The following is a 26089-nucleotide window of genomic DNA, read 5'->3' on the forward strand; positions in this document are numbered from 1 at the left end:
CTGGGAAGTAACTATAGTCAGCGTCTTGCTCTATAGGGAAAGGTGGGATGAGAGAGAAAACATGAATCAAACAACTAGAAACTTGAACAGCATTGTGTCTCCATTGAGCTGTAGGTCCTTCTTCAGCTCTCATTCTCCAGGGAATGCAGATGGGTGACTGCTGAGACATCAAATCAGTGCACGAGAGGGGTAACGTTTGTTGAGTTTATTAATAACACAAAGCAAAAAGCACCCAATTGGGGGCTTTCATCAGCTCTCTACATGGAAAAACGTGACCTCCTAGTGGTGACATTTCATTGTGTGTGCCTCGTAGCCTTGCCCCTCACTTTTATCTGAAATCCAAAAGCTCACCAGGTTAACTCATATTTTCGTGCAGGATCCTAAAGCCAGCTGAGCATTTATCATCCTTGAGGAATCCGGCCCGTAGAGGTTTAATCAGTTTTTTTCGTACACACACAAACAGATTCAAGATGTTCTTGCTCAACCAGGGGATAAAAAGTTCTCCCACTATCTCAGTTCTCAATCAGAAAAGCGGTCAGTTCCAACATGCCAAGATTCTCCCAAAGCCTTAATTGCCATCATCTGTGTTTACTAACATAGGCTTATAAGCATCCTGAAAAACAAGGACAATACCCTTTTCCATCATGAACTTAGAAATCCAGATAGTCCCAGGCTTGTTAGATGTACCTGTAGCTTTGACTCCTCTGATAGGAATAGAAGATCCATGCTTCAAAAGCATGGATTGGCCAGCTTCAGCCAGCTGCCCAACCTCTCAAGAACAGAAAAGTTAAAAGCCATAAATCCAACTTGGAAAAGTACAGAGTATTAACTAGATCTCCCCCGTTCACTTAGGTTCTCAAGGTTCACTTGGGTTCACTTTTCCTTTCAAGTCACTGCACCATGCTGTAAGACATTGTGAAACAGGTTTCTCACTGTTAGTACCAAGTGTGGGTGGATGCTAAAGAGTCTTATCTCTAATGAATCCTCATCTGATATAAAAATGAGCTACAACATGATTGTATTCCATCTGAGGACTGGGCTATACACAAACAGTGCTGGGATCACACTGAATTAAAAATGAGTGATTGTGCCGTGTAGCAGCTATTGGGTGATCCAGCTTGTTTCCTTGGGAAACAAACTCACCTCCTGGAAAGAGCCACCACAATGCCTTTCCTTTCTCAATGAGCACCCCAGCTTGCTTCTCCCTCCTCCATGCCAGAGTGCAGCAAAGTCCAACCAAGCTTAAATAAGGAAATATGACCAGGTTTAGGATTCAAAGAAGTGAAAAAATTCCACCCTTCTCTGCCAAAACCCACGTATTTAAACTGAGTGTACTTGCAATTGGACAAAAACAAAATGAAACAACCAAAACAAACTGAATAATTTGATGACCTGGGATCTCAGGTTAAAGAAGATGAGAAAGAAGTTACATTTCAGGAAGTTATTGATCCCCATGCTTTTGCCTTACGCTCATCTTTGTGTCCAAAAGGCTTTTTGAAGTCATTTTCTGGGGATTAAATACTTTTCTGACCAATTCTGTTTGAATTCTTTGAGGAACAAGTAGCTGCCTGCCTGTACAATCTAGTATAGCTTTCCTACACAGTCTTACTTATGCTCTAATCATCAGTGCAGGAATGAACACAGATGTATTTCAAGCTGAAAAAATGTGCATCTAGGTTCTGATTTTCTGTTATTCCTTTCTTTTCCCCTTCTAATTTGCATGCGTGCATATCTGCTCTTCACAGATACCCAATTATATCAAAGTTTCCTCCATCGTGTGATATCACAGAGTCATGTACTTTAGTATTCTTACTTCTGAGAGCCTGGATCTTGTTAAAACACTCCTCTCTACTACTTTCCCTTGATATGCTAGTGAGGCATGTGCTGTCCTTTGCTCTAAGGCTTCTTTCAATTTCTTGGCTGAATAAAAGCTTCCAACAGTGATTATTGCTACAACGCAGAAGAATCCAGTTTACCAAGGATGTAAAATAACAGAATTTGGGGTTTTCTGTAGCACATAAATGTCTTTCCAGAGCAGTCTGGAGAAGGAGTTTGTTCACAGATTGCCACAGCTATTAATAAATGTCATTAGTAATTTTTTTTGCTGTATTACGCAAAATAACATGAATTCTTTCCTCATAAATTCCAAGAGAAACTCCTCCCTGCACAGTCCTCTGGCTGACAAAGATTGTAGGTCTAATTATTGGAACATGTGCTTTTAAGTGTTTTAGTGTCATGTATTCCTTTAATTTTATTATACAGTAAGCCTGCTCTAGGAATAACATTATTAAAGTTTCCATTCAAAACAAAGATCAATCAAAGAGACAAGCAATTATTTCATTATCCTTAAGAAGCTCATAACATAATGAAAGGAATGTTAAAAATAAACGAAATGGGTGTACTTGATTGAAAGAATAGATCAGTCATAATGACTTTTCTCAGAGAATAAAAAATTAACCAGGATTATTTTTTTGCAGTTTTGAATATATTATGGATTCTCTGTTTCTAATGATTAAATAGGGGAAGCTTTCTCCAGTAATAAACTAAGTGAGATTAGTAACAGTTGTACCTGAGTAGGAGTAAAGATTGAAAGACAAAGCTGTAGTTTCGTAGAGCAGGAGGGGTTGAATAACATTGGGTTCGACCAAGCCCTCTCCAAGTCCTAAGCCCAGAGGCTCAAGGGCAGCTCAAGATGGTGGGCAGCAGCCTGAGGATGTGCTTGGCACCTACCAGCAGGTCTCTGGCCTTCCAGGTGACTTTGGAAAGTCTTGAGAGTGAATATGAGGTACAATTCAAGGGAAGGCCCTGTATTGCCCCTTCTAAGACAGCCACTCTAGTGAAGGAGGTTCCTTTGGAATTTCATAGAGCTTGATATATGGGTCCCACTATAAACTTTTTCAACTTGCAATATTGGAGCCTTTCTGGGAACAGGCTCCCCATGGTATCGAGCTGCTGGAGTTCAAGAAGTATCAAGAAGCTCTGTCATATGGTCTGATGTTTAGTCAGTCCTGTGTGGAGCCAGGAGTTAGACCCAATGGTCATTGCGGGTCCTTTCCAGCTCAGGACATTCAATGATCCTACAAGGTCAGATGCGAAAGGAAGAAGTAGTGTTCAAGGACATCAGAGAACTTCTGTATTAGAAAAGTCCCTCCAAGAACCTGCAAAAATTAAAATCCAGACAGATAAGAAATGGAACAGTGGAGGAGCTTTTCACTCCCCTCAGTCATCTACCCTAACCTGACTTGTGTGAACTGAAATGGGAAAGTCTAGCCGAGACTTCCTTTGTTGAATAGTAAATAGGCTATGGTACCACAGTGATGGCAAAGGCTATAGGGTTTCAACAGGCATCAACTGAGCCTTGACAACAAAATCCCACTTGCTGTTACTGCATCCCAACATGGTGCCATTGTTGGTTTAACCAGCTTGTCAATCCATATAACCAGTTCATGCTGCTTTAGTTGTATGCATGAGTACTAATTAGGTTGTCCTGTATAAAGATGAGGCAGCTGACTACATATCATGCTTTCTTCTTGACCCTTTGCACCCTTTTCTGCTGTTTCTCTCAAGAAGGTCTTGTGGAAACAGTTCTTTTCACACGCTAAAATTGTTGTTTCTATAACTCAAAATACTATGTGTTTTCAAAAGCTTAGTATGGAAGATATATTTCTAAGTCATGTTTCTTTTAGTGAACACTAAATGCTGGCCGTAGACAGCAATAGACTCAGGGTTTGGTAGTTAACCAGTAAAAATACTAAAACAGGCAAAGTCTGTCATCACATAAGAGACAGCTTTCAACTTTGCTAAATGTCTTTCTACTTACAAAGTTAATGGAAACCAGTCACAATGATAAAATCTGTGACTGTCTTAAATAGAAAGAATTCTTGGTTCTTTGTGGTAGAAAAATAGACTGGAATTTAAATTCTTGGGTTTTCCCTCCTCATTTTTAATTCCTTTCATTTGATTAAAAGACTTGAAAATGAACAGTCCAATGAAGGGAGAAAAGAGAAACGTACACTCGGTAAGATAAAAAACCAACCATTTGAAAAAGGCCCAAACCTTGCAATTATGAGAAACCCAATGGCCTTAAAACATGAGGACCAGAGCAGATAGAGAAGGTAAACAGAACCTCAGGCAAAACAGGGTGAACACAGAATTGTAACTGGAGGATGCCTGATAAAAACATGACAGGAGAAACCACCATGCAAACCACTTGCAGCTCAAGAATAAGAGCAGTAAACAGAGATTAGAGTTGCAGATAAGAACACGCAGAAACTTTCTGAGAGAAATCGAGGATAAAAAATAAGGGCAATATTAACATAAAGAGAAATCTCAGAGAGATTTGATCTGTGCGAAAAGGCCAGCAGAAAGGAGATGAAAGAGAGGAACCTGGAAGCTACAGAGTTCTGGGCAAATGGCAAAGGACAGAAAACTGCAGCTCTTCTTTCCTCCAACATCTCTGCCTGAGGTAAGAAGCTCTACTTGTAAGGCAGCATAGTACTGCCATTGCAGCCTTACTGCAGATGTTTGATAGAGAAAACCTACATCAGAATGGCATGAATCATTCCTGGAAGGTTGTATTTCTCCATGTGGAACAGACTGCCCAGGGAGGTGGAGGAGTCACCGACCCTGGGGGTGTTCAAGGAAAGACTGGATGTCGTGCTGAGGGACATGGTTTAGTGGCAGCTATTGGTAATAGGTGAAGAACTTTGTGTTTGCAATTGTGAGCAGAAATGTTCAAAAAATATTTGCCTGTGAGAAAGTTTGAAATCTCACATATGAAAGTGTATCGTCAAATGGCCAGGTGTAGGAGAGGTGCACAGACACCTGTGCTGCAACAGAGCTCTTAAATGATTCCTCTTAAACATTTAAGCTAAGTAATCCCATTCGATATGGAGCAGCACTGATAGTTTTTCTAGTTTTTAATAGTAGTGGACAGTACATTATTACTAAAAACATAATATTTTTGCACCTGGGCTCTTTTATGATAGTGTTACTCCTGTACAAAATTAAATGTCAGCAAGAGAAGAATGATTCTAAAATGAAATTGTAAAGAACTGTGTTATTACGCTGAGGAGGTGGTATGGTGATTTAATACAGTGAGTAGTCACACCTGAGTAATTAAAGAGTTTGTTTTCACAGGGAAGCACTAAGTTTACTAAAGCAAAAGAGAAGTATTTTGTTACAAATAGATTATTGTTGTGCTTTCACTCAACTTGGTGCAAACCTTCATTTGGAAACTGGGATTTGACAGAAGAAACAGGGGGGAGGGGGGAAGAGAGGAAAAAAAGAAATGAAAGGAAAAACAAGTGAAATGTTATCAAAGCAAGGTCCATAAATACAAAGTGCTGTAGATGGCTCCCAGTGCAAAGTCCTTTCTCTGCAGCTGCAATAGGAGCCCAGTTCCTAGCTGTCCTGTTTCATATGGGCTGCTGCAGGCAAAGAGCTGGGAGCAGGATTAGGAAGTCTCCCACTTCTCCATGGTGCAGGTAGTCCGGGTGCTAGCAAGGTTGTTTGACACCCAGCATCACGTATAGGCCTGGAGAGCTCTTTTTTAATTCTACTCAATAAACGTGCAGCAGGTGCTTAAGGAATGCAGAAGAATGTCATACTTTCTCATCACATCAATGGGAACAGTTGGAAGGGGCCTAATTTCTGGACTGCTTGCAGATTCATAAACTCTGTATCATATCTTAAGTGAGTTCTGGGCCCTGCAGTGGAGGAGCTGTTGTGTTTCTGACCAGAACAGTAGGTTTGAGCAGCATAAAATCTTGATGAAAGTATTTGGGAATCTCAGTTCTGTTTAACAGCAGAAAAGCTGAATATCTATAGACAGGTGAAGAAAAAGAACACTCATGGCTCACATTACCTGCCCACCCCTCAGTTTCTCATGCCCAAATCACTCAAATTAGCTTTCAGATCACAAGGACAACATTCTTATAGAATATTTTCCCATTCTGTACCTAAAAAATGAGTTTCCTGTAATTTCTGTAGCTTCCTTGTTTTCCTTCAGTGCAGCATCCCTTCAATGTTGCTTTGCAGATTTCTTGCATCACTCTATTCATTAGCTGTAAGGGTGAAAAAGAGGAAAAAGGAATAAAGCAAAAATAAGGATCTGTTCCCAAAGCCAGTGAAAACAATGGGAGTCGAAGGAACTGGCAATGACCAAACATTTTATTTTCCTCAGGAGAGTAGAATGATCCTAGCCAAAGTTTCAGAGCATGAAGATCCTAGTAATTCATTCAACACAACAAAACAGGAACTGACACTGCATTTAGGTTCTTACTCCTTGTTAGTCGTGGCACTCACCTCATATTACATTTGAGCAGAGTAACAGTGATTGTTATTGCATTAACCGAGCACAGCGAGGTCTTTCATCTTCCTATGGGATTTCAGGCTGACTACTGTACATACAGTTTCTGACTGCTGAAAGCTGAGGGTAACTCCTTAAAAAGATATCATCTTTTTTTTTCCCCTAACTTTGGAAATTACAAACAGAAGAGCCTGGGATGTAAAGACACACACAGAAGGAAATGATCTGGGAGAGGAGCCCTTAATAAGCTAAATAGGTTCAGCCTAATGTACATTCATGTCTTCATTAATTTAGTGGATGATTTTCAAAAGAATGAGCCTCTTTCACTGGTGCAGGCAAAGTGCAGCTAAACTCACCCCCTGCTGATGTGCTGTGGGTAAAATCATCCAGAAATCACTTAATCTGAAAGGAAAAATCCTCTTAGGTATTTTCCCAAAGACTCCTTGAATAGGCTCAGCATAGGCAATCGTACATGGGAAGAAAGCAGTTTAGAGGGGAGATTTTCCTACAGCACAACTCCTGCATTTCCTCATTTCCCCTTTCCTGCAAGCAATGGATCTGTCCCCTCCAGATCTGACAAGTCTTTTTTGGGGCTGACGGATAACATTTTAAAGCTGTTGTTTTGTCTGGGCACCTCACATGGAGCATCACATCGGTCTGTGTCCCAAGTAGCATGCAGCTGGAATTCAAACTCCATAAATCAAGTCAGAGGAAATCCCAGGAGAGGGAGCTGTCACATGGGGTCACGTCAATGAAAAAAGAACAGCTTTTAAGAAGTGGGCACGTCTCAGCCCATTGGTGCCAAAGAGCTGCTCATTAGTATCTGTTTGAATGTCAAGAACATATCTGTTTCCAACCTGTCTGCTTCACAGCACTCATTCATCAACAGAGAGCCTCCACGTGCCAACTACCAGCATCCACAGCGAGCAGGGAAAAACAGACTGACTAAACACTGCAGCCCAATGGCTCACCCAGCACCCTGCCTGCTGCAAAGGATGGGCTGAGGCTGCAAGAGGCAGCTTGGAGATACCAAAAACTTAAGTGAAAAAATGTACACACATTCTTCTATGAAAATAACCCACCTCACCTCCACTGAGGAAAGTCTAATGCGAAAGAACGGCTGCTCAAATACTTTTCTAGGGGGAAAACCATTCGAGTTCTGGGAAATAGCTGCCTTTCCATCTTACTAGTCCTGGGATAGCTGCTGGTTCAATTCAGAGGTTGAGATCATGGAGCATTCATTCATGAGTCCTGTGTCATGGAGAGAATCCTCCAGATAGGGCACTTCAACCTCCTTGTTCTGCTTTGAGCACATATTTACTCTATATATATATATATATATATATATATATATATATATAAATTCACAAGACTTACCTTAGTATGATCTTTATCTCACTGGTGATCTAACTGCTGTGAACTTGCTGCTAAACACTACTCTTAATGCATGCAACCTACTCCTTTCTTGGGAGCCTGATACCAGCCATGGATTTCAACATCCCAATTAGCAAATTTACAATTATAATTTATTTTGTTTTTCCTCTGATGCCATCTAAAATAACCTTGATTAAAAGGAATCACATTCTGGTTTTGATTATCCATGCAGCTTGCAACTAGCATTACAGTTTTACTTTGTTGTTTTCCTTGTATGCTTGATCTCTGCATTTGAAGGCTCACAACACTTCATACTTGACCTCCATGATGTTTCTGGTTTCTTACTCTGTTAATGTGACCAACAGTAGTTTGTAATACATACACAGAAGAGTCCGTCATACACAGTCCTTGCTAGATGACAGAAAGACAAAGCTCTTTGGCCTGATATTCTTCCTTCTCTCCCAGTCTGTGAGCAATGTTGCTGATCCACATCCATTAATGTTTTTGCTACCATCCTCCAGCAGTGTGGGAAAACAAAAGACAGACTCTTCATGTCAACCAGAAATCTGGAAAAAATACAAAAACAGGGTTTCATAATCAAAGAAATGTTTCTGTCCTTATACAGCATAAAGCTGCAGCAAAGAAAATGAAATATATTTATGATTCCCCTGCAGTAAACATACTTGCAGCCTGAAAAACAGTATCAATATACACAGGGATCATCTACATGTCATTGTAACTGCGCACTGCAATTGAAAAGCAAATAACTTTTAGAACACACTGAGAAAAACTCTAATTTTAGGCACAGAGAGCATGTGTTCACACCGCCACATGATGGATGCATAATAGTGTGCTCCAGACAACCAACCTTAAAATATCTGAGACCTTATTGTGTTATTGGTGTTTATAGTTTGTACTGCAGTCATGCCTTAAAAGCCCTAGGGCCTCAATTGTGCTGTGGATGGCATAAACAGAGCAAAAAGACAGTCCTTGTCCCATAGATACTCCAGACTAAATGAAACCTTGTCCATCACCTTCTTTTCAGCCTAATAGGTCTTCTCTGCCTTAGATCTCCAGCACATTACCTCTCCCAGGTAGGAATAATGTGCTTATAGCATGTCTGGATGGCGCTGGTTTTTGAATGGGTGTTGAATAAACAAAGTACACTGAGAAGAACTGTCTTTTTTCTTTTTTTTTTGAGAATGGACTCCAATGGTTTTTTTGGATATTTACACTGGGATTGTTTTTTGGAACCCGCAGAAATATAAATCGTAATAACTCATAAATCTTATTTTCTGTGCTGTTGTGTAATTCCATTGTAATTCTCTGGAATTCTATTGAAATTCTTCTCACAGATGCCTCTGTCCTTTGCTGGATCTGGCCAAGAATTGAATGTGGGATGATGAGGAGCCTTAATATGATAGAGGAATATGACCATCAACACTATTGTGATTCTAAGCAGCCAGATTCTTTTACAGTTCCTTTCTCAAAGGCCATGGCACTGAATGAACCAACACTGGAGTTAAGCACAGAGGAAAATTTACTTGCTTCTGATTCTATCTGACTAGCAAAATAACCTTTTCTCATGAATTTCCTGCTGTTATTTTTAGGAAAGTAAAGGTAAGGTAAGAAACTTAGTGCTATGGATTAGTTAGGCTCCTAAATGTTTATTTTCTCTGACAGAAACAGCTGAAAACTAGTTGATATCAGCTGCGTTTTGGCACACATTTTGGATCAAAACTGTTTCTGCCTTTTTCACAACTCTAGGAGCACCCTGGGGCGCTCATAGCAAGTGATTTGACTTGCCCACCATTCCCAGGCTTCCCAAGGGCCTGCCCACTTCTGCTTTTCTTCTTGGTGTCCTTCCAGCTGCCCACTGAGCCTCTTGCCAGACTCACCTGCGAGGAAGCTTCTTCCAGGTGGGATCTCACAGTTTTACCATTTCCTGCAGGTCCCATCTCCACCTCGAGCACGAGCATCCCGACATGAGAATTGTGGCTGACTCTGGTCCCATGCTCTCTTCAAGGAAGCAACCATCCCAGACATGACAGGAGGAGCCTGGGCTTGCAGACAGGATAAACAGTGCAGGAGCCTGGTGATGCACAACTTCTGGTTCTTCATCACCCCAGACTCATGCTGAATTGTTGAGGTCTATGAGCCTTCATGGACCAACTCAGTGCCATCATCTCTCATCCCAAGGGATGTTACAGCAAAAAGCCACTGGCGCCCGCATGGTGCAGATGTTCTGAGTTTGGTAATTACTCAGCAAGAAGATTAAAGATGTTAAAGTGGTCACCTCAGTTGTGTCTACTTTGTCACAGCCCTGAGGGCTCTCCCCAAGTCTCAGGAGCAAAGAGATGCAGTTGCTGTCCTGCAGATCCAGCTGTCAGTTCCCAGCCTGCAGTGTTGGTGTTCTGAGGCAGGCAGAGACTACAGGAAAATTAATTCTCCATTAAAGATGTGATACTGGGATGTCTTACCAAGAGCCTAAAAAAAATTCTATCTGGTCATGAGTGTCCCCTTGCTGAATCTAACCCAAAGCTTACATTGGTCACCAGCTGTGAGCTGGGTGTACATCAGTTCCTCTGGATTAGCTGCAGCCTCCCTGCATCCTATGTTAGACCCCACAGACCGGCCAGCCCCATGTCTCCAGCCCAGTCTATGGATCCAAACTCAGCTGCTAATGCTGCTCTTATTTATTCTGGGCTTCTGCTCCTGCCCACTCATTTACTGAAGCAGCCTGTGAGTTGCTCAAACCCACAAGAGATGGCTCCATTTCTCTACCCAGCCCCATCATGATCAATTGTTCCCACCACTTTGCAATCTCCGCAGAACGTGCGCCAGTTTTATTTCCAAGAATGCAATAACACCAACGTTTTTCAATTATTCAGATAGGTTTTAGCTTGTCATCATCTTCCATTCACTTGAATTGTGCACCCTCACCCTACCTCAGCTCACTGGTGTGCTGAAATGGGCTGTGTGAGGTTGATCCCTACTGCAGCACAAAGGAGCAGGATGCTGTTGCCCTGCCATGTGTGGCGACGCTGCGCTCCTCTGCATCTGGTTTCTAAACAAACCCTCTACAACAGACCAATCTGTTAAACCTTTGAGAGCCTCATTTCCAGGTTTCAACAACATTCTCTTCAGAAGCAAGCACTTCACGGAGTTCATTTAAGGTTGTCGAAGCCACAACTTGCTGTCAGCACTATTTACCACTTCAGTGGCTCAGCTAAGGCCTCAGCTGCTGCAAGCCAGCTCAGCACTAATAGCTGAGCCCTCCTGATTTACATCAACCTCTGCCAAGCTGACAGCCGTCCTCCACTGCTCCCAGTAGCTGTCTGTGTACACATTTGTTGCAGACAGCACAAAAGCAGATTTTTTTCCTGCCACCCCTGTCCAGGCCTTGTGTTTATGCTGGAGCAGCCAAGCACAGTGGATGCCTCATGTTGTGCAGTCAGCTGGGCCCCGCAGCCTGCTCCATGCATGCAGTACCTGAGGCTGCCTTTCAGGATCAAATTTGGGATATTTCCTCCTCAGTATTGCTTCCTTTATGGACTCTAATCCCTTACCTCACTGCAAGCCCTCACCTCTGTATGGTAACTGGGCAGAGGGAACAGAACTCCCTTGTCCCAGACATCACTTAGTAATTATCTGCATTTTCCTAAGCAGAGCAGCTCAGCTCTTCCACAGTCAAAGGGCTTTATACCTGTTTATTTTTTCTGTCATTCCTATCCCTGTTCCTCTCTGACTCCTCAAAACCTGGCTCCCACAGACCCAAGCCTAAGAACCCCAAACCTTCTCAGACCCCTGCCAGCTACACATTAAAACTATTGACATCTTTGACTTCACACCCTCTATCTTGTCCCAGACTTCTGCAACACTCCAGAGCCTATAGAAAACAAACCACCAGCAGCCCCAGCCAAAGACCCCAATGGCATCTGATCCATCTGTTCCATGGCAAACTGGCAGCACAACAATAACTTCCAGTAAGCTGAGGAGCGGATGGTTTTAGCGAGTAAAACCACTGCGCCTTCTGTCTTTTATTTCGATAGTAAATTTAATTTTATTATCTTTCCCCCAGTCTGCCACAGGATTGTGCTGAGGGCCCTCACAACTGAGTCACAACATGGGAGGTTTAGACCCTCCCAGTTACTAGGCTGATAAAACACAGTTTGCACCTCCTGCAGAAGCCTGGCTCTTAACAATGAGCTGGGACCGCAAGCAGTGAGCCCCAGACATCCTATTTGGGGAGCTGCTCACAACATGCTGGCAGAGGCATGGTGCAGAAGGGGAACTTGGGGACATCAGAATGGTGGCTCTTGTGAGGTTTCAGGAGCCCTTGTAGGGAGCTGATAGCTTGCTGGGGAGCAATTACCATCTCTACCATATATTTTTACTTTTAAAACTTTACTTCAAAAACCCAAATCTGAGACTTCTTACTGCATGCTTCCAGCAGCTGGAGAATTAAGAAAAGCCTTACATGTAGCATGAAGAAATGGTGAGAGCTGGCAAAATGATATCATCGTTTGACAAGAATCATCCAATCAGTGAGGTTGGAGAAGACCTGTGAAGTCATCCAGTCCAACCATCCACCTACCAACAATACTGACCACTAAAACCACACAACATGAATACAGTAGAAGCATAGAATTGTTTGAGTTGGAAGGGACCCTTACAGGTCATCTAGTCCATATCCTGCTTGATAGAGTGGTTCCTCCCAGAATGTCTGTGATTCTAGAAACTTAATGTACAGATCTCTCATTTTTGTGCCCTTATGAGATAATTCTGAAAGAACATACCAGGATATTGTGCTCCTGCACTGTTTGTTAATAGTTTCCTGCCTGCCTTAAGGAAAAATGAAATATTTCTTCTCTGAGCTTTTCATGCAATCTTCTGGCAAGTCAAAGCAGAAAGGAAAAACTATTTACACTATTTTATTAGGCCAAATGTCAATTTGTTTTTCTGAAACCTTTACCAATCTTCCTGGCATTTGGTACGCAAACAGAAATATATATATGGCTTTCATTTCTTGTGGCAGTGCCTGAAATATCCAACAGGCTGATGAACAGAGCTGTATTTCTTTCATGTGTAAGAAAGGCAGAGACTAAATGTGCTAGAGAAGGTGGATAGCAGCTGGGTAGGAAGGAAAGGCATGGAATCACTTTGTTTTTGTGAGTCTTTTTAATCAGGTTTCATTAATCTCTGCTGAGCCTAACGACAGACAGCATACCTCCCCTTTTGCTAGAATCTTGGTCCTGCCTGCAAAAAGCAGCCATTCTTCCACATGGAGAAAATACAATTGGAGTATTTCTATTCCACTCAGAAAATTCACCCTGTTTCCAGTTCAGTATCTACATGCACAAGGAGTTGCATTTCACTGCCTGCCCCTGCCCACCATGGCCCTACTGCTCTGTGTCTGAGCAGGTCAGCCTCCAGTCCCCAGGAAAACACTTATCTGCTCACTGAGCGCTTTCTATTAAAGAGAGAGGGTTTTGTTCGTTTGTTTTTCTATTTCTGCCTCTCAGGGGCCACGGAGAGACTCATAAGCAACACTCTCAGGCACTTGTTTGAAAGAGATATATTCTTTTCATACTTGATTTTGACCAGGACAGCTTTCATACAGAAAGACAATAGTAAATATCCAGTCCTAAGTTACCCCCAAAAAGGGTGGTGGTCAAAATCCAGTTAAAGAAGGAAAGATTTACTTACCCATGCCAAGGATCAAGGCCTGTTAAATATTCCAAATCAGGGGGATCTCCAGGTAGAGAACTCTCCCTTGTGGCAGTCAGTCCTTAAATGAGGCTTAGAAAGGGGTAGAATCTGTTTTCACCTGTGCTCACAGGGCTGGCTGTGCCCCTTCACCAAGTGCTCAATCATTGGTTCAGGCTGTGATTTAGCAATTCCCATATAGCTTTATGGGTAGTAACCATTATACCCACAATTATTTATCATCAGACTTGTGCCGTGTTCTAATTACATTCAGCAAAGCACAGGGTATGAACCATGCATCAAGTTTCTATGAGCTGGAACTCTTGTATTCCTAGTCTCACTATTTATAAGAACTGAAAGAAGTCTGGATTTTACTTAAAATATTAAAATACTTTTTTACTTAAAATATTACTCCAATGGCTCAGTGTATCAGCAACCTCTGGTATTCAGTTTTGGAGCCTCACCCCATGTCAGGGATGTGTCTGTAAAGTATAACTCATTCTATTATTAGACTTCGTGCATCACATAGGTGGTTATTTTTTTGCATTTGTGATGTTCTCAGAAGAGAGGACTCCACCAAATTCTCCCTTCAGGTTGGATATTAGGAAAAACTTCTTCTCCAAAAGAGTCAATGGTCACTGGAAAGGGCTGCCCAGGGAGTTGGTAGACTCACCCTGGAGGTGATGCGTAGATGTGGTACTAAGGGACATGGTTTAGTGGGCAATACTGGTGGTAAGTGGATGATTGGACTAGAAGATTTTAAAGGTCTTTTCCAACCTAAATGATTCTATGATTCTATACGTGACTTATTGGCTATGGGCTATTGGCATCCACTGGTCTGAAAATAAGCTTCTGTTACCTACAAATGTAACTGCTTTCTCCATTTTCTTAGTCTTTTTGCATTTGTTAACTCATCAGAGAGGAATCAGGAGGCACCTGGCGTTAAAAGACTCACCCAAGGTTGCAGAGTGAATCAGTAGTGGAGCCCAAATGATGTCCTGGAAGCTCCTTCAACATATTTATTATTTTCATCATATTCTATAGTAAGAGTTACTAGGAAGAAGTTTATGAATGTTAACATTCATCTGATGAATAAAAGACCAGTCATTCCATGAAGAAATGCAGTTGGCTTGATAATGCTGAAGGATTCCTAAACCTATAAAACCCCTGTTTGACTCTCCTCCTGCTAGTGTCTATTTAAATGACAGCTGGTGAGAGGTTCATAGAGACTTTGTCTCTACCAAAAGCTCAGGTGGTGCTCTGCAGCTCCATGATGTCAGATCTTTCCAAACTACTTGGAAAGTATAAGGGAGCACTGGGATATCACTGTCCAACCAAAGTCCCTTGGGGCTTCCATTCCCATATGTTCTCAACCTTCTTCCAATTACAGCACTGACTGCTGCTCCGAGTCCAGCAGAGTGGCCTGATTTTAGATATTCTCCTAAGAGTGACCCGTAGGACCAACCCCCATTTGAGAAGGATGGTTTTCAGAGTGTTAGAAGCAATATACATCACTGACACCGCAAGTAATTCCTTTGAAGTATCACAAAATGTGTCCAAGAGGCACGATGTTCCTTTCCTGGTGCTCTGCTCTCCTGAAATGGTTTCACATATCAGCACAACTTTTAGCAAGGAGCATTTTGCCCAACTCAGATCTTTTCCATCTGCTGTGGTCTGTGCAGGGCGCTTTAATATTCTGACCTTCTTGGCTATTAGCCCACTGAAGCTGTCTGTTAGGATGAAAGAAAAAGGTGAGATTATATTCTCCCCTCCTGGCATCCTAACAGGCTTCTATTTTTCTGTAATAATCCTGCTTATGGCTGATAGGTTTCTAAGGAAATGCTGTATATTAGATATAGCTATAGGCAAAAAACTGCCTTGAAAAAGAAAAGTATTGCTTTTATTGAACTTAAAACCTAACAACCTGCTTTCCTCTACTTGTTTTGAAAAGAAAAAAAATCAGTTTTAGAGGAAAAAAAAAATAATAACAGATCAAATATTTTTGTTTCCTGCTAAAAAAATTTTAGATTCAGCCAAAATAGAGATATATATTTTTAACAGATTGTCAATGAAATCTCCTGTACACAGATAAGCAATAAAAGGATGGCACATGGCCCAAACAGCGTACAATCTAAGTGATATTTAGGCATACTTCAAGCCTCAGCTATCACAGAAATTGATTTATGCTCCCTTTTATCTTTTTTATTGCAGTTTATTTCTTACGTCTTCGGCCCACAGCTGAAGGATTATTGCAGATGGCTCAGGGCAGGGGAAGGAAAGGTGAGGCTCACTGGGCTCTGTCTGTGTCCGACAGATATGAGTTCTTATGGGATGCCCCAGTTCCAGGCCAAACTCCAGCGGCAGGGGATGGGACCTCCCAATCCCAAGGCTGGCATGTTGGGATGTGGTTTTTCCTTCTGTCTTCTGCACAGTCGCTGGGCTTGGATGCATGTTCAGGACATAAACTTCCCCAGGACCTGGAAACATGAGTGTGCTGTGTCTGGGTCAAGCTTCACTCTGTTATAAACCCACTGTCATTGCCTTCTGGTAAATGGTGATCAATGCATGTTTTACAAACCACAGGGAACCATGCAGTTATCCAGCGCCTTTCACCAGCGGCTCTCAAAGTACCGCACAAACAAATAACCAAGTTTTACAATAACTTTATATTGCAGCTTTTCTAGACAGTGGGAAGCTGACATCAAAGGAGCTTCCCACCACTGTACAGCAAAACTGCACAAACTTAGGGGCACAACACAGGAATCCTGATTCCAGCTCTGATTTCATCTCTCAGGCAAAATTTCTCCACTTCCTTCTGGCAATTGGCCCAAGGTTCCTGTTGCTGCTGGCCAGAGATAGGAACAATCATTCATACCAGCATACTTTTTATTCTCTTTAAAAGGAGCACATAAAATGAATGAACTTGAGAGAGCAGAAGAGATGCTTGGGGAACAAGGGGAGTCTTTCCACTTGGCTGGTCAAATACACACCAAAATCAGCAGATGTAGCAGGACAGGGGGAGCAAAGCAAAGCCCATTTGCTACTGCTTGGGTGCTGCCCTGAATTTCCGCCCTGCCGTGGTCGGTCCCAGGCTAAACAGTTATCAATGCCTATTAATTAATAGAAGCAGCAGCCCTAGTGAAAAATCTCAGGTCCCCTACTCACAGTTCTAATCACTTCCCCAACCTACTTCTAAAATTAGAAACAAACAGGCCCCTTCTAAAAGCAATAAACAGCACTTTAATTGGACTGAAGCCTATAAATCTGTCAGCAGCTAGTTACTCCAACTCCATTGTGTGACCAGCGCCTTTGAAGCCCCTCCCTTGCCTTCCACCACTGTGCAATGGGATGCAATGTGATGGGGCCGTGAAGTGTAGGGCTGGGGGGGTTGCTCCAGCTTGGGTGGACATCATAACAAGGCAGGAGGAGAAGCTCAGGCTGCAGATGGCTGCTGCATGCGGTCTGTGAGCAAAGCAACAGAATCATAGAGTCATAGAAAATCCCAGGTTGGAAGAGACCCATAAGGATCATTGAGTCTAACTGCTGACATTAACTGATGTACTGCACTTAGAAGATACATCTCACATCAGGGCCTTGGGAAATGCATATCAAAATGAATTTTGCGTAGCTAAAACTGCTATTTTTATCTTTGATTTTTTGTCACCAAAGGTTGTTTTAAAGAAAATGACACCTGGTTTGAAATAATGCCACATGTTAGTGTCATAATGCAGCAGAGCCCAGCAAACAGGTACTAATCAGTCCAATTTCCCCTTGAATGAGGCTGTGCAAAGGGAAAATAAATTCAACAGCTGAAAAAGGAGATATTTTTAGTAGTACCTCAAGAACAAGTAATGATAAAATACAAAAAGGTGTCACTGAGTAAAAAATGCAAGATCACGCTGCAAGAATAAGGTGAGGTGGCACACAGGCATTTTATAGGCAGAGTTCCTGAGTCTGTGAGAATAATCATAGAATCATAGAACTGCTTAAGCTGGAAGGGGGATATAAAGGCCATCTGGTCCAGCTCTCTTGCAGTGGATACCTACAGCCCAGTCAGATGCTTAGTGCCCCATCCAGACTGACTCCAAATGTCTCCAGGGATGGGACATCCACCACCTGTCTGGAAAACCTGTGCAAGTGCTTCACTACCCTTATTGTAAATACATATATGTATATATATATATGTACAATATGACCTCCTCTTTTTTAGTTTGAGACCACTTTCCCTATCACAACAGACCCTGCTAAAGAATCTGTTCCTTTCTTTCCTGTAGTCATCCCTTTAGATACGAACAGGCCACTCTTAGGTCTCCCCAGAGCCTTCTCTTCTCCAGACTGAACAGCCCCAGCTCTCTCAGTTTGTCATTGTAGAGAGGTGTTCCATCCCTTGGGTGATTTTCTTTCACTCTAATTAGTCAGGAAAGACAAGGAATGCCAAAGAGCAATTATAGAAAATACATACTTTCTGTAGCATGGAGACATCAGCTTGAAGTTCACATTAAACCCCTCTCCCCCTCTAATGAGATATACCTTATCCAACCCAGAAAGATGCAATTAACTTGGGAAAGGATGCAGCCTTTCTCAGCGGGAAGCAAATGGTTAAGGAGGGTAGGAAGAACTTGTGTTAGGTGAAGGTCTGATCCTGAAGGCTCTGGTCACCTCATGGGCTATGAGGACCAGCACATGTGGAATCCAACCTGAGGGCTGTTCTATCCCCAGCAATGGCAACGTTGAAGTTGTTTTGCTTTTTTCTAGTAACATTTGCTATTGTTTTAGGGGCACTGTGCCCCCCAGGACCCTCCTCAGCCTGGAGCAAGGTCAGGGGGAAAGGCCCGCTCCCCAAATGGGACACAGCAGGGCAGATGTGGGCTGCAGGAGGCACAGGCCAGAGGCAGCACGGAGCAGCCATTGCCATTGTTCTGTGGGGCCTTGTTCACAATCTCTGCACGGTTGGGCTGTGGGAGCAGCTGGGAGCAATTACGGCACATGAAAAGAAGGGCACGGGATTAGGCAAGTGATGAAAAAGCGAGGGGACCACTAGATTTATCACTGGCAGAGCAAGGCAGCCCCTCTCCAGAGCTGGCCCTGTCCCGTGTCCCTGTCCTTGTTCCTATCCCCTGGGCAGGAGTTACAGTGCCAGGAGCTGCAGGAGGGAATCCAGTTGTGAATATTGGCCTTGAGGTCCAGAGGATCAGTCTCCCTTTGGGTTCCACCAGGAGGACAGGGTGAAGCCCATGGACAGATTTCAGTCTCGTCCTCTCTTTATATGGGCAAAATAAATAAAAAATAAAAAAGCAGATGAGGTACAAGTTTTGCATTCCTTGTGAAATTTCTTCAGCTTTTCCATATAATCAGCATTGTAAAATAGCAAAAAAAACCCAAAACCCAAAAACCAAGAAAAACCCAAAAATCCCTTGTAGCTTTCTTTTTTTGTGAGGACTGAGGAGTACAAGAAAGGTTACACAGAAGGTAAAGCATGTGTTTGCCATCTTAGCTCCTGATATGGAAACCATATGCTTAAATACAGCACCAAACATACTCAATATAACACTCTTTTTTATTAAAGGTGGTTTTATAAAAGCTATCCACCTTCCATCCACCGGTGACTCCCAAAGAGGTCACATATTCCTCATTGCAACTATCAATATGTATTTGGGGTAAATTAAACTCCAAATAGACTGTTTCTGATTATTACTGCAAAGGGAGCAAGAGGCCATCTTATTTTCCCTCACTGATAAATTAAAAGAACTGTAATGGGTGATTTCTGCAACCTGTAAAAGGGCAAAACCATCTGTAACTCATTTAGTGTTGCTTTAAAGAAAATTTATTTGATTAATTTGGGTAGAGTATAGAAAGAATATAGATTGAAAAAATAGTAATAATAAAGCCCTCTCCTGCTCAAGAGGAAGAAGGGAAGAAGCAGCAGCAGAAGAAAACTCTGACCCAGAATAAACATTTGAGGGAATTAAAACATGCTTCATGTGTTATTAGAAATATTTGTTATAGAGGCTGCTGCCTTGCTCTTGAGAGAGCTGTTTTTTGCCCTGCCAACAAGAAGACCCTGCCACGACATGGCTCTAACAGCACCCATGTCACAGAACGTCTTGTCAAATAAATTGTTGTTAAATGCAGCACCTGATAGATAGATAAACAGATAAAAAACAAGTGGAGAGAAAGAAGAGGGAGAAAGGCTGGCAATTGTCCATTCTTCAAAGCAGAGTTGATGGTAGTGACCCAAACTTCACCACCTTTGTATGGCCTGACAAGCAGGAAGTAAAGAAAAGATCAAAAGAAAGTGGAAATCAAAAGGATTAATACATTGAAATTCTTCTGTTTTGCCACAGGCTGTCACCCTAGCTCCACGCATGGCTCAGCCAGCCAGGCGTGCTCCATGGAAAGCAAAGAGAGAGAAACAGCTCTAGAAGCTAAAAAGTTTTCTCCTCCTGAAATTTCACTGGCCCGCAGGTTACCCGCAATCCCTACTCCCCTGCTGACTATTTGGAGAACGATATTAAATAGTAACGATAATAAATACTAATAGGCTAATCTCTGTAAGCCATGCCAAATTCTATGGGGCCAGGGTTTGGCAAAAGTGGTCTGCCTCAGATGTGGAGTATCTAATGACATCTTTACTGTAGCAGGGTGTGCACGTGGCAGGCGGGGATGTCATTTGCACTCTGACACAGGCTAAGTCACTTACAGCTATGGATCTCATCAGAGGCTTGCACTGGGCCCTGGCCAAACCTTGCTTAAATCAAAGGGCGGGTTTGCCTTATTGTCTCTGGGCTGCTTTTCACTCACCCTGGGAGGAGGCAGGAGGCAGGCAGAGCTCCAGCCCACTCAGCCAAAAAGTCTGGGTCTGATCTGCTGAAACCGTGAAGGATCTTTTCTTTGGCTTCAGTGAGCCGTATACCTGGGCAAGCCTAGTGCTCTGTGTGGTTATTTGTACTCGATGACCTCATATTGTCCCTTTTTCCTCTCCTCTGGGTTATCTTAAAGTCACCCATTTTGTTTTTCAGAGGTTGGAGCTCAAGACATCTGCTCAGAAATCCATAGGGAGACATGTTATGGTGTTCAGCCCCTCTGCAATCGATCGATGTGATATGCCTACACAGCTCTGAGGCTCTAGGACCAATGGAGATGGGTACCTGCAAAGATCTGGATCTCCCTTGCGAGCTGTGACTCAACCAACTGCATTCACTCACCAATAGCACCAGCACTGGCGTGATCCCATGGGAAGCTCTCCATCACCCCAGGACTGACATACTACCTACCATGTGCCTCATCTCCTTCTGCTGAGCTCCTCATGAGTCGGTTGGACTGCATCCCTACAGCCACATGGCTCACTCTCCTTTGAAGATCTTGGATAAAATCACCCTTTCCAGGACAAGGAAACTTCTGGCTTTGTAGCTTGCAGCGGAAAGCACAGATGGACCTTCACACTGTAGATAGGAAGAGAGGAAAAAGCATGAATCTTTTCAGGGTATTTTGGAAACAAAGCAGTAAGAATTTCTGGAAAGCAATAACGCAGCATATTTGCAACACTGGGAAAACGACAGAAACCTGGGAAATACTCATCCAGATACTTTATTGCTACAAATTTATTTTGTTATAATATTTTGCATGAAATATGTTGATTTTCCTAATTAAACAGTAGCTGAAGTGTAGGTGTTGTTCTTAATTTACTAACAGCTAAAGCCACCCTTACCCTGCTAAGGCCAGATCTTCTCCATGCATTTCTGACTTTGCTGTTATTTATGCAGAGAAAGATTCAGTGATCCCATGGTGCCCTTCAGCTCCTTTTGCCACAGAGGGAAATCAGCTTCAGGCCTGCAAATGCTCGAAGCACTCAGATGTGTTTTTCATATGCAGACTGTCCAGCTTCATTTTGTTTCTCTGGTTGTCTCTTCATCCTGAGCTGGACACTTTTTGTCAAGCAACAAAGGGAATTCCGCTTGACATTAGGGTAAATGACCTTCATTTGGGAACTACATAATGCTGGTGCAAGTTTGTGCTATGGCATCATGCAGGGAAACCTCCTGGCTTATTTTTGCAAGTACCTCTCCAGCAGAAGATTGTTGATATCTGAATCAACACAGTGACATGGTACGGAAATTATCCTTCCTCTTCTCTCCCCCTTCATTTCTGTTGCTTTATTCTGTTTTCTCCTAAGAGAGCTTTTAGTCAAATATCCCACATGCACACTCATCAGTTGGATGGCTTTAAGCACAATACATGGGCAAGTCTGGGCGCTGCAATTAATATCTCTTGTTGTTGTCTCTCTGCAGATTATCCCCTGTTACTGTAATTCGCAACTTCAGACGTTTGTGTGCATGCTTTCCTTGTGAAAATGCAATATCATTACTAATTAAACAGGCTTTTAATAAGTTGGCTGATAGCTCCCCACAGCATCTAGGAATTAACCTCACCTGGGAGCAAGATGCTGGTTGAGGCTAAAGTGAAGCTTGGATACAGGCGGGGAAAGGAAAAGACATCAAAGAACTCGTCACCACCAAAACCTCATCCTCCACAAATTCTAGGTGTGGAAATGTTTCTCAGCCATGGGGATCCTCCCTCCACGGATTTCCAAATAGCTATAATCATCAGAATTCTCTCGTTCACCTCCCCCTGGACCTATTAGCTCATCCTTCTCATTTGAACTTGTTTGCTACGAGCAGTACATTTGTAGCCTCCACGCTTTATTACCTTGATCCCCAAAATGCTTGATTAGTTTCAGATGGTGATAATTTAACAATGCAGGGCTTGGGGACAATGTTTTCCTGGTGGTCTGCTTTCACCATCAAACAAGGTCCAGAAGCTCCTCGGGGTTTGTTTCACATATCCAGCTCTCTTGGAGGCCACGGGTCAGTGCAGAATTTTCTTGGTAGCTGACCAGTGCTTGGAATTCATGCTGGCTTTGGGAATTCACTGTTCAGTTCAGGGTTATTTTTCCCACAACTAAGGACACTTCTTAGCAGAAGGCACAGAATGAACAAAGAAATCACAATCCAAATCAGGCCCTCTCTTGAGAAGACTTACACCGAAATCCAGATACCAAAATCACGAATCCTTCTGGCCATAACTTTTAGGATATTGATGGAGCATATATTCTGTGATACAGTATGGCTACACAGCCGAGATAAGGCAACGATTTAATTCTGAATCAGATGAGACATTTCAAGGGCTGTAGAGGGAGTGCACCTCTCCCTGAATGTATGACTCCTGACTACTATTAATGCACCTCTAGTCTTTATACTTGCTCCTTTTTTCTTTATCTTCCTATAATTTTTTTGTCCACACTTGTTAATAATATGTTTGGAAACTTATTAAGCTTCCGAATCAAGACTCAGGGTTAAAGGCAACCTTGTCTAAATATCTTAACATTTATAAAAAGATTATCATTAAATATCTTGTAGAGAAATTCTCAACCGATGTTGAATCAGAAAAAAAAAAAAATTAATAAAAAAAAGCAGAAAAAATGGCTAATGTGTCTACTTTTTAATTAAATGTAAATATAATTTGCAAGGCTTATGGGTTTTAAACAGAGAAAATTTACTCTGCATAATTTCCTTTCTGGTTAACCTTATAGATAGAAGTGTAAGGAGGGTTATTCAGAAGGATTTTGTAGCTATTAAGCTGGTTACCTCCTCTGGATCCTTTGCAGCAGATGACTTCAATGCATTCAAGATTTAACCTGAGGTTCCTAATTTACAATGACAACGGAGAGATTTTAAGCATTAAAATGAGCATTGTTAAATGCCCTGGTTTACAGCTTGTTTGGGATGTCAGCAGATTTTTCATCTTTATTACTGCAGACAGATAGCAAGGCTCTTATCTGCACATACCTCATCGGAGTGGCTCAAACACACAAAAGTGAATTCTTGGTTATTTTAATGTGACAAGTAAATATAAACCAGTTACAAATACAAAGGCAGGATAAATATGCCTGACAATACAGCAACAGCTAAATTACTGCCAGCTTAGTATTAAAAGTTCTGCAGTGGTTTCTGGTTCAAAGAGTCCCATAAAAATCAGAGTTAATTTAAAACTTAGCCATCCATGGGAATATTTCTCATTCACACAATACAGGCTTCTCTTGTACAGGTCTGTTTATATCTTTCAGCTACGGAGCAGTTTTCTGTTTCAGTTTAAGCAAGTATCCTTATTAAGTCCAGAGAAATAATTAAGCACATGCTTAGCTGCATGCTTTACTTATGCACATGCCCATAGCTTGTCATTTCACCTGTTGCAACATTTGGAGCCAGTTAATTCATTATTTGAATCTTACAAAAACACACACAAGAAAAAAGAAAAAGAAACAATAACATACAAACAAATCTCAGGAATTCGATTTCTAACAAGACCATGATGCCTGGTTATGATAAACCCAATATTACTCAATAAAGAATTACTGATTTTCTTAGGGATCGTGATCCAGCCAACACAGAGATTCCACTGAGCATCAGATAGACTTGGAAGCCCTGACCCACCTATAGAAATACATGGAATCTCTCCCCTGATGTCATCAGAAGCATCACTGGGCAAGAGGAAGGAGAGCAGGCACACTGCCAGCAGTCCGGTGGTCCCTAACCCTTCAGAAGCATTGAACTGCAAAGGATAATCACGCTCATCTGCAGGGCTGCAGTGGCCCAGTGAACATGGGGAGCCCCAGCACCTCAGGGATATAGGCTCTACCATTTGGTTTGAGATGAGGCTCTGAAGATCTCTACTCTGAGCTCCTGCTCAGAGCAGGGTCAGCTCTGAATTCAGACTGGATTGCTCATGGCTTTGCATCTGAACCCTGAGAACCTCCAAGGATGGGGACTTCACAGCCTTTCTGTGTTACAGAACTGTTGCCTGCTGTTGCTGTCTGCTACCCCAGCTTTTCCCAAAACTCTGCTGCTGCTCACACACAGCTTCTCACTTACCCTACAGAGCCAGAGCCCCGCAGAAGCCAAATAGTTCCCAAATAGGAACTGCTGGCCCTTCCCCTTCCCACACTAGAGAGACCTTTCCTGGCGCTCCATCATACGGTTAACACATGCTGTCTCTGCCCTGCCAGCAAGCTGTGATTCAGAGCACTGCTCCTGGCTCCATCCCATTGCAGGGAAGGGGCTGGAGCACGGCCAGACCCCCAGCCCACCTGCTGGGCTTCCTGCCCCCACCACAGCTTGGGATAGGGCAGGAGACATAGGCCTGGGCCTGGACCCGGCACAGAGCAGGGTGTAGTGCAGGTGTGTACCCAGTGTAGTGTTCCTTCCTATGGTGCACGTTTCACTGCAGCCTCTGTGCCCAGAAACGGGATGGAGCTGGCACTGGATGAGTGAGAGATGGAGGAAGGAAAGTCTGGCAGGGAGGAATGCTTGTGGCCATTTGCATCTCACCAAACATCTCATACTGCTCCTTCCCCTAACCCAAGGAAACAAGGCTCCAGCCAGTGGTTTTGGATGCTTTTCCCCTTATTTCTATCACAATGGGTTGTTTCGTCCTCAGCCTGGGACCCGTGGGGATCTGGGCTCTGCAGGCTGCATGCCCCAGCCTGGTTGGGCTTCCATAGATAGAGGGGGCTGGGAGGGCACCCTGCTCCAGGCTCCTTCCCCTATGGAGGGAAAGGAGACCTCCAGCTTGGGATGCCTTGTGAAATAAAGCACCCGCCATCACTGTCTAGGCCAGCATGGCAGCTGGGAGGAGGGAGAGGAGGGTGCGAGAGATGAGTCCCAACTTTGATCTGGGTGTGAGAGAACCACGGCTGGGCAGGGCTGATGGAACCGAGCCGAGACGGGCGGCGAGGGGAGTGGGGGAAGGAGAGAAGGAGCCCCTGCAGCTGCTGGGAAGAGAGGGGAAGGTAAAAGGGACTGTGATACCGCCAGGCCCATGGGAGGCTCAATGGGTTGTCTCATTATTATGGTGAACAGAGAGAACTCATGAGCTGGGAAAGATAGGAAGCTTTTATTTATATATTTTTTTTTAAAGAGCGCAGCCTCTAGGAGGGTTTTTGCAGCTTGAATGCTTTTATTTTGTGCCAATTACTTATACAGGGTCTGCATTATTCCCATAATCAGTCTAAATGAAAGTCAAACATGAAAGATTCCTAACAATGAGCTAATTGGAATGCCATTACCATTTAGATTTAATAAGGTATTTGTAATAATAAACTTGCCTCAGTCTATAGAGTTGTCTTATTCCTGTTCAGATCTTGCAGGAGTGTAAGAGTTGACATTTGTCATTCATTCCACAGGAGGCTGGATATAACCTTCAAAACATTTTAGTCTCACAGCATTTAGTGAAGTGCTGGGGAAGGAAACAAAATCTATAGCCTGCTATTGTTCTGGCCATGCATAGCTCAAAGTTAACAGGAATTGTGTTAAAACTCAGCAGCAGATTATATCCCACATATCTTTCTTTATTTGCAGTCCAAACATCTTGCGGTTTAGAATGACTCACTCAGCGTCCTCTTATGTAGCTGCACTCATTATTTGCATTGAGGTCTTGCTGAGGAACGCCGGGCTGGTTCCAGCGCTGCGAGGTACTACACAGGCACGCAGCACACGGGGGCTTTGCCTTGCACGGCTTAAGATCTAAGCAATTAAGTCAACCTGAATTCTATCTCAAAGCCAAAACATCCCATCTATGGAGGTAAAAGCTAATTAGAGCTCCCTGCAGATATATTTTTGAGAACAGTTCAAAAAATAAAAG

General features: G+C 42.9%; 2 long non-coding RNA genes across 2 annotated transcripts in view; one reads left to right on the forward strand and one right to left on the reverse strand.

The window, feature by feature from the left end:
• LOC107316207 overlaps positions 1 to 9976 on the forward strand; it is a 16441-nt gene extending 6465 nt beyond the window's left edge. Inside the window, exon 2 of the long non-coding RNA XR_001556232.1 lies at positions 9636 to 9976. This is a non-coding gene — a long non-coding RNA (uncharacterized LOC107316207). The remainder of the gene's footprint in view (positions 1 to 9635) is intronic.
• On the reverse strand, positions 191 to 22748 carry LOC107316206. The gene is made up of 4 exons (XR_004307743.1): positions 13394 to 22748; positions 9583 to 10114; positions 8067 to 8250; positions 191 to 6065 (listed from the first exon to the last, which is right to left on the reverse strand). It is a non-coding gene; the product is annotated as an uncharacterized LOC107316206 (long non-coding RNA).
• Positions 22749 to 26089: the final 3341 nt, after the last annotated feature.

Source organism: Coturnix japonica, chromosome 6, assembly GCF_001577835.2.
Source record: "Coturnix japonica isolate 7356 chromosome 6, Coturnix japonica 2.1, whole genome shotgun sequence".
Lineage (NCBI taxonomy): Eukaryota > Metazoa > Chordata > Aves > Galliformes > Phasianidae > Coturnix > Coturnix japonica.